This window comes from Podarcis muralis, chromosome 4 (assembly GCF_964188315.1).
Source record: "Podarcis muralis chromosome 4, rPodMur119.hap1.1, whole genome shotgun sequence".
NCBI classification, from domain to species: domain Eukaryota; kingdom Metazoa; phylum Chordata; class Lepidosauria; order Squamata; family Lacertidae; genus Podarcis; species Podarcis muralis.
Genome location: NC_135658.1, coordinates 82,944,712 through 82,965,353, shown reverse-complemented (window position 1 = coordinate 82,965,353; position 20,642 = coordinate 82,944,712).

Genomic DNA, 20,642 nt, shown 5'->3' with positions numbered 1-20,642 from the left:
TTGACCATTAGGTCCAGTCGTGGCCGACTCTGGGGTTGCAGCGCTCATCTCGCTTTATTTGCCGAGGGAGCCGGCGTACAGCTTCCGGGTCATGTGGCCAGCATGACTAAGCCACTTCTGGTGAACCAGAGCAGCACACGGAAACACCGTTTACCTTCCAGCCAGAGTGGTACCTTTTTATCTACTTGCACTTTGACGTGCTTTCGAACTGATAGGTTGGCAGGAGCAGGGACCGAGCAATGGGAGCTCACCCCGTCGCGGGGATTCGAACTGCCGACCTTCTGATCAGCAAGTCCTAGGCTCTGTGGTTTAACCCACAGCCCCACCCGTGTCCCCACTATTAATATTCTTCTTCTTAATTGTATTTCAGTTCAACAATTGATAAAATATATATTTTGTTATGTGCAAATAGCTTTAGATACCTATTAGGTCCATAAATAGCCATATAGCATATATTCAACACAAAAAACAGTGACGATTCGTTGTTGACAAAGGACAGCTGGACATATAAAGGGCCCCATTACCTTCAGTAGCTTAGGGCCTCATCAGACCTAAATCCGGCCCTGGGTCTGATGTGAGTTGTAAGGCTACATGTTTCCTACCCCTGTTTTAAGCATCCTGGAGACCAGAGGACCAACATTTATCCACACTTCTTCTAGAGTAGCCTTTCCCAACCTGCTGCCCTCCAGATGTTTTGACTACACCAGTGCTGGCTGGGTTTGATGGGGCTGCGGTGCAAAACATCTGGAGGGCAGCAGCTTGTGGAAGTCCATTCCTGAGCCTGGAAATCCGTTGCACAAACAACCGGCTTCCATTATCCCAGCAAGCTGAATGCCCCCGATGGTTACAACACTTGTCCTTCCCTTTGACAGGCGGTCAGTTGAGTCGCCTCTTGTTCACTCCTCCTTTTGGTGAACAGGAAAATGGCAGGGAGCACTAAGGAACTTGGGGGCTTGCAGCTCTTGAGAGAACATACAACACAGAGAGGCACACATCTCTCTGTCTCTAGAGCAAGAAGCCCTTTGCATGACATACAGTGCTGCTGTAGGAGTAACAGGAAGCTGGGATGCCATGTTTGGAGTGGCAAAACTATACATTTAAGTGGTATCAGACCGCTTTAAACAGTCATGGCTTCCCCCAAAGAATTGTGGGAAGTGTATCATAGAATTATAAAGTTGGAAGAGATCTGAAGGGTCTTTAGTTCAACCCCCTGCAATGCAGGAATCTCAACTAAAGCATCCATGACAGATGGCCATCCAACCTCTGTTCCAATGAAGGAGAGCCCACCACCTCTCGTGGGAGTCTGTTCCACTGTTGAGCAGCTCCTACTGTCAGAAAGATCTTCCTGATGTTGAGTTTGAATATCCGTTCTTGTGACTTGAAAAAGCCTGCATGATGTCTGTAGAGCACAATCTGCCGCTTCACAAGCGAGGGTGTTCATCTTGAACTATTGATCACATGCTCCAGATGTTAAGTATAGTAATTTAATTCGCTGAAATTGTAAATGCTTGTATGCATTAAAGGGTAAAGGGGACCCCTGACCATTAGGTCCAGTCGTGACCGACTCTGGGGTTGCGGCTTTCATCTCGCTTTATTGGCTGAGGGAGCCGGTGTACAGATTCCGGGTCATGTGGTCAGCATGACTAAGCCGCTTCTGGCAAACCAGAGCAGCACACGGAAACGCCACTTACCTTCCCGCCTGAGTGGTACCTATTTATCTACTTGCACTTTGACGTGCTTTCAAACTGCTAGGTTGGCAGGAGCAGGGACCGAGCAACGGGAGCTCACCCTGTCGCGGGGATTCGAACCTCCGACCTTCTGATCGGCAAGTCCTAGGCTCTGTGGTTTAACCCACAGCGCCACCCGCATCCCTTTGTATGCATTACTATGTATTTAAATTAGATTTGGCCAGCAACTGAATTCTATAGAGTTCTCTAGTAGTTCCCATGTGATTGGCTAACGTTGATCACAAAGGCTATATCTAGTGAAAGAGAGACTCCATTTTATGTGAAGCAAGTTGACTGTGTTTGGGAATCCACTGTGAACACTGCTAAGTTGAATAGAGTGTTGGAGCGCTTCTTCGCTGCTTGAGAGAAAGAGAGCAAAGCTGCAGAAGAAGGTAAAAGCGAAAACCTCTCATAATAGTCGGCTGAGCTCCGGAAAGAGAGGAAAAGACAGTTGTTTCGAAGTTAGAAGAAGAGACTGTAAGCCCATGCTTGGATGAACATGTGACTGTAATTTAAATGTTTTAATTCATCTATAACGATAAGTTTCTGCAAGTAAAGGTTTTGAACGTTAAAGTCTGGACGTTGGTTTAATTTCCAAGGAAAGGTGTCAGTCATATATCTGATTTGAGCTTCTTAGCTTGTTTCTGCTACCCTTACTTCAACAATGGAGCCATTCTGTTTTGCTAGCACATCTATTAAAAACTCTGTAGACTGCAGAATAATGGAACGCAGCCAATAATAGGTGGAGAAAAAACCTTTGGAAAATATGCAATAACAGAGTGGTGGTGTTAGACTAGGGCTGCCAGATGTACACTGTTGCCGTATCAGACCGTTGTTGGAGAGTGATGTTGGAGACAGCCACAGGACAACAAGCAAGGGTTCAAAGGCTGTTGATGCCAGCAGCTGCAATTCAAAGCTACCTAAAGAGGGGAGAGCGGCTTCTGAAGGCAGCACCGCCCGCAGCAACGAATTGAGACACTCTGAATGTCTGTCATAATGGTGAACTTCCATATTGTGGCTCAAACACATCACACACAGACACAGAGAGGGGGGAAGAGAGAGGGAGAGAGACCCCTCCTCTGCCTTTCCCATACTGATTTAAATGATTAGGAAAAGAGTCACTGACGTGATGGATTCAGTAAGGTTGAAAACTTGAGCCACATCAGTTTGGTTTTTTTTTGTTTAAACATGATTGGGAGGATTAAGCAGCATCAGCGATGTCCAGGGGGGCGGCAATCAGAGAAACAGAGCTCAGCAAACAAGTGCCATTTTGTGATCCATACATTATAATCAACCTTCTGCTTGCTGATTATAATGCAGATAACTTTACTCTTTTAAAAGGCCTGACAGTAAGAGGTACCATTGCGACCTCTTTAAGCCTGGCCTGACCCAATAGTTGATCTCTGCCTGTGGCATAAGGTGGACCGGACTGCATAGGTCAGGGGGTGCCAACTACTCTGGGGCCTATGGACACATTCGCACACTGGGGAAACTTTCGTGGCCACTGCGTTTGCACCATAGCTGAGCGTGTCACAAAACCTCTTCCACTGACTACAATATAATGCTTTTTCCAAGCCTAATTTCAGCGGAGGGGACCTGGGGGTACAAGCGATGGCCTTTTGAGGATGCTATGTTGGTGATACCTGACAAAGGCTACCTGACTGACGGATTGCCAGGGCAAGCTGAGATGGATAGATCCTTCCCACATAGCAGGGGGTTGGGCTAGTCATTTTTTCTGTGTCTGGTCTCCAATATTAAATTGCAGCAAGTCCAGAACAAGTTGTTTTCCACCTCCACCTTCTTAAAAAACAAACAAGCGCCAGGCTTCATGTGTACTATACTTTATAGCACATTTGGGATAGGGATAGCCTGACTTCTGTGACCTATGCTCTGGTAACCTCGAGGTTGTTCATGGGGGTGCCTCTGGAGACGGTTTGGAAACTTCAGCTGGTGCAAAAATGCAATGGCCAGCTTGCTCACCAGCACTAGACTATTGGAGCATATAACTAGTGTTATGTACTGAAGTTCTCACCCTGGGCCAGCAGGGGGATACTGTAGATAGTTCAGGTCCACATATGCAAATAAGGGATCGAAAGTGACGTTCAGTGATTGGATAGTTACAGAAAATGGTTACTGTTGCGTTCTAGTGGAGCTCTATATAAGCAGGCTGGCTGAACCCTTCAGTTCTGTTCTGTTCTGGCCTGTGAATAAACAAGAGCTGTTTGAAGAATCGCTGTGTCGTCTGATTTGTTCACCCACAACTTAACAACTAGGGCTGCCATATTTCCAAAAGTGAACATCTGGACAAAGTTGCTGAGCTTTTCTTATTGGAATTCTGGGGGATTTTTAAAGCATTTTAATTTTTTTTTTTTTAAGAAATCACCCTACTTGTCAAACATCTGGGTTTTCATGGGCATTTTGCTAATTCAGCAAAAATCTGCACAGATGCCATTTTTGCAGCCCGATTCCCGGATATGTCTAGGAAAACCCGGACGTATGGCAGCCCTAATATAACACCAATCCTGGCACAACTGCACTGGCTGCCGATTAGTTTCGGGCCCAATTCAAAGTGCTGGTGTTATTCTATAAAGCCTTTCACAGCTCAGGACCTCAATATCTTAAAGCAGGCACAGGCAAACTCGGCCCTCCAGATGTTTTGGGACTACAACTCCCATCATCCCTAGCTAACAGGACCAGTGGTCAGGGATGATGGGAATTGTAGTCCCAAAAAATATCTGGAGGGCTGAGTTTGCCTATGCCATGCCTCAAAGATTCCATCTCCCCTTATGAACCCTGCACTTGCCATCTGAGGGTCTTCTCTATGCTAACATAATAATTATATTAATTCCTTCCTATGCCAGACCCCTCAAGTGTCCAGAATTATTCAGGACATCCTGAATTGGCAGAAGATGCCCCTGCTTCTCCTCCCAATCCCGAATGCCCCAATTTTGCTCCCCTGCGCTGGTCACGCCAGAGCGAGGGAGCAAAAGACAGGTGTTTTTTAGTTCTGCTGCAGCGTGAGTCCAGAAACAGGACCAAAAACGGATGAAAAACGTATTGACCTCCTTGTCCGGAAGTTTGCCTGCGGTGATGGAGGAGATGGAGGCAGGTCCAGTCTGCGCTGCATCAGGAGATGCGGTGAGGGCTGGTGCAACCTTCCCCAGGCTGCTCGGGTCTATGCCATGTCAGGAGATGTAGTGCAGGCCAGGCTGGCCTTCCAGCAAGCTGCACCAGGCTTCTCCCAATGGGGTGCCATTTTCCCCAGAGGCTGCAGAGGCCGACGACTGGAGAACTGTGGATGGTGGTGAGTGAGGAAGGGTCAGTGGCAGGGAGCCGGCAGGGGAAGGTGTCGGCAGGGGTGGTGTCCCTGAATTGCCCCCCCAAAAAAAACATTGGGGGGGGGTACAGTATGCTGTAAAACAAAGACATATCTCAGAAGCAAAATACGGCAATAGTGTAGTCCAACTAGGCTACCAAGAAGATGCACAAATGAATTCTCATGGGCAGAAGCACGAGGAAATTATTTGATTGTTGTGGGGCTTCTCTTGAAGCAGCCTGCCAAAGGTTCTCTGGGCAGGGCCAGGGATTGTCACCGAAAGAATGCTTTATCTGTTTGCTTGCTGTATTCAATTAGATATTTTACACCTATTGCCTCCAGTGAATCAGCCAGGCAGGAAATCAGCCTGACCTTTCAAAAGTAACTGACAAGGTTTTGTGAAACACAATTAATTAAAGAGACAGGGCAAAAGTTTCCACTCAAATGATCTCTCTCTCTTCCCCCTTCCCAACATGCAATGCTTTCTGCTAGAGATCTGCCTTGTGCTTCACGCCCGATTTGGTGCTGGTTCATTACGTATTCAGGAAGGAGCAACCCCTCTCTCCAAGTATGGCCTAAAAGCTATAAAATATTCTATTTGAGAAGGATCGGCTCAATTATACCTTTCTCTCCAACGACTCTACTCATTCCCTAGGTGATAATTGAAGCAATCAGTTTCTCATTATCCAACTGATCCAGCTACAGCATTTTAATTTTAGAAATTTCATAATTTCTGGTTTAATAGCTGATGACGTTAGCGTAAACATCTGTTTATAAAATACACAAGTGATTTCCTTACCTGGCTTGACACCCTGAGAGTGCAAGCTTCATCGTTAGCAGAGTCATGGGGCATAAAACTTAACACGGCTATCTTGGTTTCCGACATTCTTGGGTAAACAAGGGCGTCATTGTGTACAGACTAGCAAAGTTCGCATGATTCTGGTCGGCTATTTTTGCTTTAACACATAGTAGTCAATGGAAGTGAGAGCTGGACCATAAAGAAGGCTGATCACCGAAGAATTGATGCTTTTGAATTATGGTGCTGGAGGAGACTCTTGAGAGTCCCATGGACTGCAAGAAGATCAAACCTATCCATTCTGAAGGAAATCAGCCCTGAGTGCTCACTGGAAGGACAGATCCTGAAGCTGAGACTCCAATACTTTGGCCACCTCATGAGAAGAGAAGACTCCCTGGAAAAGACCCTGATGTTGGGAAAGATGGAGGGCACAAGGAGAAGGGGATGACAGAGGACAAGATGGTTGGATAGTGTTCTCGAAGCTACCAGCATGAGTTTGACCAAACTGCAGGAGGCAGTGGAAGACAGGAGTGCCTGGCGTGGTCCATGGAGTCATGAAGAATCGGACACGACTAAACGACTAAACAACAACAAAGTCAATGGAAACAATTAAGGTCTGTGGAAGAAAAGGGGCTACAATCAGGAACATGGCTGAGCCGGACAAAATCAGGGCCGGCTCTGCCATTTGCAGACTGAGGCAGACAGCTGCCTCAGGCATCAGATCTTCAAGGGTGGCAGGGGCAGCTCTCAGCTATTCCCACCAAACCTACCAGCCACTTTCCTCTCTCGGTGTGGGTGCATGCCACACAACCTGCCCGACACCCACTAAACTTGCCTGGTTTGCTCAGGTGTGATAGCAGATAGCATGAACATAAGAACATGCTGGATCCATGGCCCGGGTGGTCTAGCATCATGTTCCCACAATGACCATCCAGATGCCTATTTAAGGCTGCTCACATACCACACATTTAAAGCACCCCTCCACAATCCTGGGAACTGTAGCTTGTTAAAAACGCTGGGAATTATAGCTCTGTGAGTGTAAACTCCTGGGAACAGGTGAAAAGGTGCTTGAAATGCTGTACCAGGAAGGTATCCCTTGCACCTCTGTAGGAAGGGAATTCCAGAATTTAGGGGCTGTCCTAAATGTCCTCTCCTGAGTCATGATTCCCCCAAACCTCTGACCTCAGAGCAGTCAAGAGGGCAGCCTTTGTTGCTCTTACCACCAGAGGGGGCCTATAGTGTATATTCCTTTCCTGGCATGGGCAGGTGGATGGAAGTCCATGTTTGGATCTGAGCCTTGGGGAAGAAGAAGAAGAAGAAGAAGAAGAAGAAGAAGAAGAAGAAGAAGAAGAAGAAGAAGAAGAAGAAGAAGAAGAAGAAGAAGAGTAGTAGTAGTAGTAGTAGTAGTTTGGATTTGATATCCTGCTTTATCACTACCCGAAGGAGTCTCAAAGCGGCTAACATTCTCCTTTCCCTTCTTCCCCCACAACAAACACTCTGTGAGGTGAGTGGGGCTGAGAGACTTCAGAGAAGTGTGACTAGCCCAAGGTCACCCAGCAGCTGCATGTGGAGGGGCGGGGATGCGAACCTGGTTCACCAGATTATGAGACTACCGCTCTTAACCACTACACCACACTGATTCCCAATGAAGCAAAGATCTTGAGCAGTTTTATAGGTAAGAGTACCAGCCAATGATGAGTCCATGGAACACAGATTTGTCCTGTTGCCACATATCCAAAATGAAAATCCTCTCCCCACTTCCAAGACATAGCAGAGTAATGCAGTAACATTCAACATCAATCAAGGGGCAGACACCCCCAGAAAAAAATCTAATTTCATATATTATTCGGAAGTGGAGATAACTGAAACGATTAGGTTTGAGGGTACTCGAAACACAAAAATAAAAATAGCCATATTGCAAGTGGTGAAAGCAGACACTGTTCTGAAAAGTTAAGAAGGTGCGTCATTAAAGGGATTGCCTCTAAGTGCTTAGGCCTTGAGCAATTTGTAGGACGACCTTCTAAATTCCAATAAACAGTAGCACTTGGGAGTGGTTTATTGTATGCCGTGTTGCTCACAATCATCATTGATTCTCTTGAACTTTGGTCCCATTGGTGGTTTTAGTAGATAATAGGAGGTGATGAACTCAGAAGGATAGACACTCTCAGGAATATTGTGGCAACATGGTCATGAAGTCATTGCCTTCACATCGTTTCCTTGAATTCAGCAGTGGAACACCCCCCCACCTCAACCCACCTTTTGGATGTTCCCGATTTCTGGGATCAGCAAAGAGAAGCAATTCCCCCTCCATCTGGTTTTAAAACATTAGGCAACAAAATCTTCTTAACTGATAATTGCTGTGGATATTTCAAGAGCTGGATAGGATTGCTTAAATTTTTGCATTTCGCTTTTGTACACTCATTATTCAAAGCAGGTTGGATCCGGGCCCCAAAACAAAATTGTCTGGCCTCCAGGTTTGGTACAACATTTTGTTCCCAACTTCACTTGCAAGGAAAAGAAGCCGTTGCGTTTCATGTGTTTAGGGCCTTTATCGTATTGCTATCTCTGAAGAAGGACAGTGATAGAAGAAGGAAGCGAAACAGCTGGGAGACAGTTCACCTGTGTTAGAAATGGATGGTGAGTGGACATGTATGTCTCCTTGCTTTGAGCATGTCAAGGACAGAGCCTCTCTAGCCATAGGTACCTGTAACTGCTTCAGGTACAGATAATTGCTACAATATTCATGTAGATAAGAGTTGTTGTTCAAAATATAGTTTGGCCCAGTGGATGCAAGCTCCTGGGTGTTTAAAAGATGCTTCCCTTATATTTTTACATATTGAAATCATTGTGTTTAAAATGCTTCTAAGACTCTGGCACTGTTATTGTTAGCCATACCTGCCTTGCAGGCCAGTTTGTACCTTAGCATGCATTGCGGCATATCATCAATCATCTGTATTTGATGTCTTGTGGAAATAGGTTTCCTCCTGAATTGCTGCTATACTTTAGGGGCAAAGAAGCTGTCTCCCAACCAGTCTGTTAGACAATTAATCCCCTTGCCCCACAATGCATATGTTTCAGTTGGAGGCTGAGGCGCCATGTTCTGCCCAACATGCTTTCTGAAGCCCCAGAGAGCCAGTCATTGTAGATAAAAGTGCAGTAGATGGTCTGACTCTGTATCGAGAAGCTTTAGATGCTGCTGCACAGTCATCCAACCTCTGAACTTTTAAGGGCAAAGTGTTGGTGGGAAAAGTATCCTTTAGGACAGGGGTGTCAAACTCAAATTCATCGGGGGCCGCATCAGCAGTTTGGTCACCCTCAAAGGGCCGGTTGTATCTGTAAAAACAAGTGGAGGTTTCCTGAATGCATGTAAAGAGGAGGTTTCCTGTGTAGAATGGCCGGCGCTGCTAGAGGGCAGACGTTCTCTGGCTTGTAGGCTGCCACGCATGCGCTGAAGAGGCGGCTTTCTTGTGTCCAAAAAAAAAAAAACAAAAAACCCCAAAAACCGAGAATAAAAGGTGAAGGCTGGCGGCCGCCGGCGGCAACACGGGCCTCATGATGAGGTCTGGCGGGCCGGATCCGGCCCGCGGGCCTTGTGTTTGACACCTGTGCTTTAGGATTTCTCAGCTGCAATTGCTGATCTTCCTGCTGATACTTTTCCAGGGTCCCTTGGAGTGCAGTTTGAAAACCATCGCTGTATAAAGTTTCACATAACCAGCATTGGCACGAGACTGAACATTGGGCTGCATCCAGACCAAGTCAGTTAAATGTAGTTTAATTTAGCGAGATGTAATTTAAGTCACTGCTCATTTGTCACATTGATTTCAATAGGATCAAGCCCTTTAGAAAGAATTTAAGGTCTGCAGGTGTTTCCTGCAACATGTTCCTGGCATTAGTGGTACATTTACTCTTCTTCCTCTCAGTGTTACTACGTGTTGTGTAATAACAACAGCAACAAATAAAATAGACTGAATTGCAGTGTGATTCAATAGAGAAAAGGCCAATGGGATGGGATGGTACCTTTGTGTAAAAAGCAATGCAGAACTTTGTAAACCTCAAACTTTTCATGATTGGGCCTGTTTTATTTCCTGAAGGTCAGCTCGGAAAGGTAAATTTCACTTCCACGGCACCTTCTGAAACAAATTCCAAGGATCAAAAGATGGCAGGCAAACTCTGCTAATGCAGTCTCCCTGTACAATTCAAAATATCAAGTGCCACAACATATAAAATGCAACAGCTATTCAATTTTTAAAAGTAATACTAACATAATTTTTGGGAAAGGCCTTGCAAGGTTTGAGCGCTATTTCTGGTGATAGCAATAATAATAATAAAAATAACAATTTGTTGTCACATGAATGACAGCGCATTTAACAGTGTTCATAACGCCAGCATTTCTTAAGCTTTTAGCACTGTGTAAATCTCCTGGAAATGTTAGGCGCTCCTGCTGTAGCCACCTTGTGGTGGGAAACTATTGCCACTTGCAGAACCGAGCGCAGAGATAATTCTGCATGTTTGGTTTGGACTGCTTTACATGTTTAGCTGTAGAGGGTTTTCCTGTGCTGTAGGGAGTGCACAGGAAAATGTAGACCTGTGCCTGTAACATTGCGGTGGAGGAGCAGGTTCAGGAAGCTGTTGTCAATGGAATCCCGCCATCGTGACAAGATCCTGTAAATACAGGATTACCGACTTTCAAATCAGAAGAGTGTGCAGTGTGCATTTAGCATCATGTGGAGAAATAGTGGAGACTGTCCTCTTCTGTCTTTGTCTCCCTCCATCAGTTGTAGGGCCACTCTCTGCAGACATTTTAGAATCTTGATTTTCCAGGGTTTGTGTGGAGAAATCCCAGGAAAGGAAAATTGGGGTGGGGTGAGGAGACAGAGGGAAAACAAGTCATTGCATCTAAAACAAGTGAGCCAAGGCCAACACGTCTTCATCAGCGGCAGAACATTAAAGAAAGGAGGACTACATCTGATTGTATTAAGCTTTTCTTGCTCACTTTACACCGCTTGCTTTTATCAGTTTCATCGTGCATGGAAGTCAGAAAAGTGAATTTTGGCCTGGCTGATAGGAAGCATTCTTTATTCAGAGTCAGCTTTTCCCACCATAGCTGTCAACTTACAGATTTGAAAATAAGGGACCAGCAGCCTTGAAAATAAGGGACCTGCAGCCAAAATAAGGGACCTGCAGCCTCACCTGTTCCAGGCACTCCAGTCTTCCTGTCCTCCTGCAGCGTGGTCAAACTCATGCTGGTACCTTCGAGAACACTGTCCAACCAACTTTGTAACCAGAGGTTCAACTGAATAGAATCTGAATCACATGCACCACAAGGCCTATGCAGCCTCAACTTAAGATGGCTCCCCGGCCTGGCTTTGCACTGCAAAGTTTGCAGCAGCACGTGCAACAAAATGGCATCCAGCATTCAAAACCCCCCTCAGCTTGCATTAACTAGCCACACACAAGGCATGCAAGCTCCACCCCCCCCAGTCGTTCTTAGACTTCTTATTGGGTGAGCAACACAGCGAAGCAACACAGTTGGAGCTCCTCTCCTCCCTGGCCGGCAGGGAGGGAGGGAGAGGAGCTGCTTCCTTTGAAATTTAAGGGACATCATTTAAGGGACGTTTAAGGGACATCCATCAATAAGGGACAGCAGTGGGACATGGCGCTGGAATAAGCAACTGTCCCTTCAAATAAGAGACACTTGACAGCTATGTTCCCCACGTTCAGAACAAGATGGAAACCTAAATGTAGGAGTGATGCCCACTTCTGTAATATTTGCCTTAATATAAGCAGGCACTCAGAGAGCTTGTCTATATAAAGGACAAGATGAACTCACCTGCACAAGAAAAATGTTTCTTCTGAAGAGTTTTTATTTGGAGTAAAGTGCTTAGATTGGTAAACAAGATTATATTACTTCTGGGAAGAAAGAGTCAAATGAGTGTGTTTGTGCCTCTCAAATCAGCTTATGGAAAGAAGATTCAAGAATATTTATTTTCGGAGAAATTGACTTGCTAATAGATGTGCACAAATCATAGGAACTATAATCAGGCAGCTTCAGCAGCTGATATTACCATAATGCTGAAGACAGATGGAGCAAGATTATGACTTGATCAGTGATAGCAATGGGAGATCTTGCTAATTCTGAAAAGACACAATGTGCCTATTAATATTTAGGTAGCATGTCTCATACCTCTCATATTACTGATTAAGGACTGTATGATTCATTTTGATATATATATATATATTTAAACCCAGTAGATTCACAGTACACAATTTTATGGAACAGTTTTATAAAAGAAAATGTTCTTTTATAAGGTTTCAAAAAACAACAAAATATGAAAGGAAGTCCAGCTGGGTCCTAATTACCAGGTTATAGTTGGGAGAGGGTTTGGGGGCGAAGGGAAATTTTGGGGGTTCTTCTTGGTCTGCTGTGACTGTTGATGGTTGATGATGATGATAATGACATTATTTTAAGGTCTTCCAGCGATTTACAATGCATTTAAAACATATACATTAGGTTTTTGTTTTTACCCATATCCACCAGAATCTGTGTTTTCAGTATTGTGGGTCCAAATTTATGGTATTCACTTCTGGCTGAGGCCAGACAGACCTTCCATGTTGAACTTTTGATGCTTACTGAATATTTTCCTTTAAAAAAATAAAATTCAGCAGATATTTTAGCTAAATTCCGATTTTATAGATTTAGCGAGCTAACTTGAGTTACTCGTGCATTGCTTAGGGACAATTGTTATCAAATAATATATACAATGCCAAAATAATAAATTTAAAAAGGACAAAATGGAAATAATTTGTGGTATAAATATTATATAGGCCAATCAAAGCCTCCTATTAATTAATCAATATACAGTAAGGTGTGCTCTACTGGGAGCTGGCTTCAGACCCCAGGCCCATTGGCAGAACCACTTCAGACCTTCCAAGTGTCTGGTTTCTGATCCGAAAATATCCTGCTTTTCCTTAAAGGTAAAGGTAAAGGTACCCCTGACCATTAGGTCCAGTCGCGGATGACTCTGGGGTTGCGCGCTCATCTCGCTCTGTAGGCTGAGGGAGCCAGCGTTTGTCCGCAGACAGCTTCCGGGTCATGTGGCCAGCAGACTAAGCTGCTTCTGGCGAACCAGAGCAGCACACGGAAATGTCGTTTACCTTCCCGCCGGAGCGGTACCTATTTATCTACTTGCACTTTGACGTGCTTTCAAACTGCTAGGTGGGCAGGAGCAGGGACTGAGCAACAAGAGCTCACCCCGTCGTGGGGATTCGAACTGCCGACCTTCTGTTCGGCCCTAGGCTCTGTGGTTTAGACCACAACACCACCCGCGTCCCAACTGCTTTTCCTTAGAACATCCCTATTTTCATCAGAGAAATCTTGGAGCGCATGGATAGGGTGTCCCTATTTTCATTGGAGAAATCTGGAGGGTATGAACTTTGTGTTACAAAGATGCCCACAAATGTGACATGAAGGTTGGCAACATTAACCCCACCGTGTGGCAGATTACTGCAGTGCCTGGAAATATCCATAGTAGTGACCAGAAGAGGAATGACCACTGGGAGGAGTGCAGAAAGAAAAAATGCCATGGTGCAGCTGCCCCAGCTGCAACAAAACATGTCTCTGTTATATTGGTCTCTACAGCCACAGCAGATGTAACCTTCCAACAACTGGACTCATCTCTCCCCAAAGGGCACTTGTCCATTGTCTCTCGAGACAGACGGATGCCAACAAATGCAGTAAGATTAAACAATACACTAAATTCATGCCAAGCCCTATCAAAGTACAAAACCACACAGCATCAACAATGCCCTCAACACTCCCTTGTGCGGGAACTCCCCCCCCGGTGCTAAATTTTGACTTGTTCCTTGTAGACGTTTGCCCATCTGGTGTTTAAAAACGATTACAACTTAATTCACGAATGCACTGACTTCAGTCAAAAAGAATGCAAACACCTCCTACTCTGGTCCAATTACTTTTTATGCCAACATATTATGTCCCTTTGGCAGTCTTCTTTACATCTTTACACTAATTGGCTCAATGGACATAAATTAATATCTGATTTGCTCCACCCTGCAAATAACTGCCACGCTAAAGAACTGGCAAAGCCGGGAGATGTTTCTTGGCCCCTGTGGAGGTGTGATCTCTGCAACAAGAGCCAAGTTGCTAAAGGGCAAAACATATGCATGTCCAAGTTAAACAAAGACACTATTGGTGCTAACTTGCTTCTAGGAACTCCCAAATGTAGACTTAAGCGTGCCTTGAGGAACGACAAGTTATCCTCAATGGCATCTTATTTGACTTGGACACTTAAACACCCAGCAATTTTCTCTCTTGGCTGCTGCTGTAGACATCACACCTTTATGTAGTTGAACGCAAGGCTTTGTCTTATTTTTTTGGACACGTGCAATGTTTTCAACATGAGATTACCATGTCTGTGTTTGGGTGTATGCTGTCCATTCATGGCATAATTATGTGTGATGCAGTATCCTCATAACCATTTGTATCAATGGCGACAAATTAGTCTGGAGGACTAATTGGTAGATTAAAAAATTCACATACCATATATGTGTGAAGGATAGCTCAGTTGGTGCTGTGTGAGACTCTTAATCTCAGGGTCATGTTTGAGCCCCATGTGGGGCAAAAAGATTCCTGCACTGCAAGGGAGTAGATGAGACGACTCTTCCAGCTCTGTGATATCTTTGATTTCACATGTATCGCAAGAAATAAAATAATGGTGCAAAAGGGAAGCAAATAACCTCATCAGGAAGAAATAAAGAGCAGAGGAGGCAGGGACATAACATGGACCTGATGAAGCTTCAACAAGGACAGAAAAAAAAGCAGAGATCAAGACCAATCTATGGAATTAAAAATACTAGACAAGCAGATGACAGACTAAATTAAAATAATGCTGCCAATGGCATATCCCTTGCAGTACACAACAAGAAGTATCTGCCAAGAGGTTGCTTACATGGCAACGAGGGCAGGGTAGGGGGAAAAACCCAACCTAGATTCCTACACCTTTAATAGAGCCAGTGTGGCATAATGGTTAGAGTCTTGGACTAGGACCTGGGAGACCAGAGTTCAATCCCCACTCAGTCATGAAGCTCACTTGGTGACCTTGGGCCAGTCACAGCCTCTCAGCCTAAACCACCTCACAGGGTTGTTGTGAGGATTAAATGGGTAGGGTAAGAATCACGTACTCCACATTGAGCTACTGGGAAGGGAGGTGAGATATAAATGCTATAAAAGAATAATATCCATTCAAAATATATAGGTACAGATTGTTATAGTTTGGAAATTAGTTACAGTGGTACCTCAGGTTACATACGCTTCAGGTTACATATGCTTCAGGTGACAGACTCACCCAGAAATAGTGCTTCAGGTTAAGAACTTTGCTTCAGGATGAGAACAGAAATTGTGCTCCGGCGGCGCGGCAGCAGCAGGAGGCCCCATTAGCTAAAGTGGTGCTTCAGGTTAAGAACAGTTTCAGGTTAAGAACGGACCTCCAGAACGAATTAAGTTCTTAACCCGAGGTACCAGTGTACTTCTAAAATGGACATTCAAAAAGATATAAAGCAGGGAGATACCATAGCTAAAGTTTATTCCTCCTGGTTATCATCTGGTTTCAGAATCCACCTTGTGAAGATGAAACGAGTAGGAGAACCATGTAATAAACAAATAGTTGCACAGAAGAAGAATTTTCAGCAGATGTAGCTTGCAAGACAACCATTAAAAGTTCAGGAGCCCTGTTCTCTTTTTTTTTCACCTGACCACCGTAATGGCAAGCAGATTAACACAACCTCATTGCACATTCCTTGATGTAACAATCTTAATGGGTGGAAAACTAACTGAGTTGCAGGGCTGGCAATTAACAGGAAGCTGGGAGGTTTGAGGGTATTTCCCCTAGGATCGTTTCTGTAACCTACTGCTTTACAATTCCAGGATCCTTTACAAACTTTACTCTTGCTCCAAATATATATTAGAGCAATGTGCTAGCAAATCTGAATCGAAGGCCTCAACCCACAGAATTCTTTTAGCGTGCCTGAGGGCTTGCACATATCCAACTGACTTTTTTTTTTACTTGAATTCTTAGAATACGACCCCCTTCAGAACATCCTTGTCAGGATGGAAGCTGGTTTGAGAGAAAATGCATCAGACAGAAGCATTTCTCAAGAAACTACAAGGTACATGTGGATTTAGGGTGACAACATGGCTTCAAACACAAGTGGTGGGATTGCCCTGGAACTGGAATGAATAGCAATGGGTACACAGCCTCTGATACCACTTTTGCGAAAGACCTTTGTCAAATATCTTGGATAGCATTCAGAATATGCAGCCTTGGTTGATGAGGTTGTTTATAAGGCAGCATTGTATAGTCATAAGATCACCATACCAAACTAGGGACTATGCCAACTTTCCAAATGAGTGAAACTGGCAAAAATTCCTGGCACATGACTGTGAAATTTGAACTTGACATTTCCCTCCTCCGATTTCACCCGTGTAAAGAGGAACTCTCCCTGTTTCCCAAGGCTTCTCAGAAACTTGTATAAGGAAGTATCTCAGATGTGTCTGACTCAGAAGAGTGTCATTTATTTGACACCTTATGCAACCAACCCACGCATACGGCTATTTTGCTGTTTATAACACTAATTCAGTTATACCTCATCTGCTGAATCACTAGATGGTACTACAAAGCTTTCTCTCTGAACATGAGATCTCACTAGCTTTATTCTCCTTCTCTACTGTGCATTTGTAGCCTCATAAAAGACAATTTTTTTTTAGAACACGTTTTAAAGATGAACGCTCACAAGGGTGCCCATCTTACTGAGTCTTTGTTACCTGGTGTTTGCCTGGGGAAGATAGTCCTTTTATCCTGAACTAATTGTGTTTATTAAGCATCACTGCTCCTGTACGAGGGACGCTTCCAGACTGTTGTCGTTTCCAGGTGAGATTCAATTGGATACTAGCAAATTCCAGCTGCACAATTAAAGCTGACTTGGAGCTTTTCCACAACAAACCTGCTTCCCCACTCCCCTGCCTCCAAATAGGACTTTTTGCAACAACAACAACAACAACAACAACAACAACAACAACAACAAAAACTGATGGGAAAATGCACTGGATAGTGTGGGCTAACACTTGCTTGATGCTATGTTGTGTGTCTTCCATGAAAGCAAATCAGAATGGAAGCTCAGTAAATCACCTACACCATCTAACCTCCCGGCAAACGTTGTGCAAACAAATCAGAATGAATGCACAAGAAGCAGGTTGTCTGGAAGTGACCTGTTCAAGTTGAGATCTGCACCAAAGGGCCTTCCCTGGGTGCTCATGCTGGCAGAAGTGAGACGGGTGGCTAATGGAGAGAGAAACTTTTCTGTGGTTGTAACAGATTAGCGGAGCTCTCTCCTGTGAGACATTTGCTTTAACAAAAATTTACACACCCATTCTCATACATACACTATAGGGAGTATTCATCTCAACAGAGGATGATTCACAGATGATAAAGAAGAGGATTTAGAACTTCATTTGTAGGGAATAGGGATTTTAAAGCAATGCAAAAACTTCTGAAACTCCCATCTGAAATGGTAGCGTTTGGGTTAGGTTGATGAGATGGAAAAGAGGACTCCTGCACCTTTAATAGATGTGCAGAATTAGTACTGGAATGGGAGACCAAAGATAACATGGTAAAGGCAACAATGGCAAAATGGGCTATAGATATTGGTTACAACACAGAATTGTCTACGTGGGAAAAACTAATGGGAGGAAAGCATGAATTTCTCTGCCTTATTAAGGAAAATCTACAAAAGTTGATGTACCAGTGGTTGATGTACCCAGCAAATTAGGGAAAATGTACAAAAAGGGGTCTAATTTATGCTGGAAGTGCCACGAGATAGAGGGAACCCTGGTTCATATGTGGTGGTCGTGTAAGTATGCTAGAGAGTATTGGGAAATGATACACAAAGAATTAAAAAAGATTCTAAAACTCATGTTTCCCAAAAGATTAGAGGTCTTTCTATTAGGGATAATACGGGATGACATTCCAAAAAAGGCATGCAATATCTTTTTGTACGTGACTGCTGCAGCTAGAATAGTACATGTGAAGAAATGTAAAGAATAAGAGATACCCATGAAGGAATTTTGGCAGAACAAATTGATAGAATACATAGAATTAGTAGCCATGACCGTGGAATTAAGGAATGAGGAGGAGTTAAATTGAAGAGTAGAGTGGAGGTGTTTGGGAGATTATGCAATTTAACCTACAAGTAGGAGTTGACATATGAGCAGCAGATAACATCAAAAACACTTGAGATGATAATGGGTGAAATATCAGGATAAGCAGCAGATCAAGATTTCCTTAGAATGCCACAGAGAGATGGACAGGGAAGTCTTTGGAAAAGATATAAGTGATGGATACTGTATGATGTGTGTATAAAAGCTGTTAAAATTGCATAAACAAAAGTTTTTAAAAATAGATGTGCTGAATTGGGCTTTTCCACAGGTTCCAGCTTCTCAAGAGATGAACAGAAAAGGCACAAGGGCACTTTTGTATCTGTTCACCCTAGTCTGGAAAAGGCTCTATCATGTGGCATTTCTGAATGTGCAGTTAAATTTGGACGCCTCACATGTCCCCACTGAACAAAAGATACAGCCCCAGCATTCTGAGATATTGGTTCAATTACAATTTGTTCAGACAGAGTTGACTGGGCCATATTTCATTCAGCTACTTGGAGCTAAAAAGCAGCTGAGAAACAATGGATTTGGGTGGACAATCAATGGCTGTATTTGTTTATTTATTTATCGAGAAAACAAATCTTGAAGAAGCAGATTGCTTAAGTCAAATGCATGCATACAACAGCATAATTTTATGCATGACTACGCAAAAGCAGATTCCACTGGGGTCTGCTTCTCTGGATTTTAGCCTAATAAACATAATTGGAACAAATAATGCAATCCTCAACTTGTTTACTCAGAGGCTCCTCGGGAGAAGGTGTGGGTTAGACGTTGAAATAATAATAATCATCATCATCAATATAAATAATAAAAAGTCCCACTGAATTCAATGGCATTTATTCCCCTGGAAATGTGTTTAGGATTGCTGTCTAAAGGGGGCAATCCTACAGCAGGATCAACAGGTTAGGATCCAGCTATGTTGAGATTTTCCCAGCATAAGCAGGCTACACTGGTTTAAATCTCTCACCCTTGACTCGGCAAAGATGCACAGTGCATCTCTTGCATCCTGGGTCAACTAAGACCTAGTCAGCTGAGAAGAACCCAACAGATCTTAAGTCAGTGCAAGCCAGCCTTTCTCAAACTTGAGTTCCTTGATGTTGATGGACCACAACTCCCATCTTCCCTGACCACTAGTCCTGGTAGATAGGGAAAATGGGAGTTGTAGTCCAACAGCATTTGGGGACCCAAGGGGTGTGTGGTAGCACCTGAGGTGGGTGGCAGAGGACTTAGGCTGGATCCCAGGCCCATTCGGCTTGGTCATGTCACCTTGGCAAGCTGGCATAAGGTAAAGGGACCCCTGACCATTAGGTCCAGTCATGGCCGACTCTGGGGTTGTAGTGCTCATCTCGCTTTATTGGCTGAGGGAGCCGGTGTACAGCTTCCGGGTCATGTGGCCAGCATGACTAAGCCGCTTCTGGTGAACATGAGCAGCGCACGGAAATGCCATTTACCTTCCCACCAGAGAGGTAACTATTTATCTACTTGCACTTTTTGGCATGCTTTCGAACTGCTAGGTTGGCAGGAGCAGGGACCGAGCAACGGGAGCTCACCCCGTCACAGGGATTCAAACCACCGATGTTCTGATCGGCAAGTCCTAGGCTCTGTGGTTTAACCCACAGCACCACCCACATCCCGTCATAAGTTAAGCTGACAAAAAAAGGTGTTGGAACTCAACTGCTATTTTAAAGGCTTGTTTTCCCTCTGCCTGGCTGAGGACAACTCAGCCAACAGAAGCCCAAATGCTGAACGGAATTTGGCTCTGCTCTAACTTTATGCCTGCCTTGCTTTATGCCAAGTCCTTGTTTATAGGATTGGTCCCTAAGTCACTTCTGTTGATCTTGAAAATGTCTGCAAGGGCTCCGTTGGCAGAGTTTCCAGCTTTCCGACTGGCCCCCGTATCTGTCTTTCTAACAGCAAGTCAATGTACATTAACAGATGATGAGGTTTCTCTCCCTGTTGTTGACAGCTTCAGTTGTGGAAGACATCCAGGCACTGGGGGGAGGGGGCATAGGCTGGAATAATTTCCTAGTTAGCTGGAATTTGGCTGGCCAAATCCAAAAGAAGACAGGCCTCCCAGACCTGTAAAGGTTATGCAGAAAAGAGAACTTCAGCACGAAAAGTTGCCTTGCTGAATTTTGCTCTTCTATGTAGCTATCAAAGGTCCAGCAGCTCCTTTGCAACTGGCCACCTCCGCAGGCACCAGTAAGTGTGACTTTAGTCCTGTTGTGAGACAAATCGGGCAATCCTCCCATAAATGTAATTGATTTGCAACACTGGCTTTCCAAGTGCATAATTTTATGTGATTATTATTTTTTTAAATGCAAAGTTTAAAAAAGAAGTTAATTGCATGGGTGTTCTTAGAGGTTCAAAACCAATCTTAAACCTGTGCTGTAATTGAAAGATAAGATGTCTATATAGAAATCAAAGAGAACCTCATATGTAATTTAAAGGACACCTGTCCTTACAACTTATCAGATAAGTTGAGTAGATAAGGAGATATGCACTTTGCATTATCAAAGGTACAGTAGGAACTTAATGCTCTGCCAAGACCTAGGAGGAATTCTCTTACTTTTA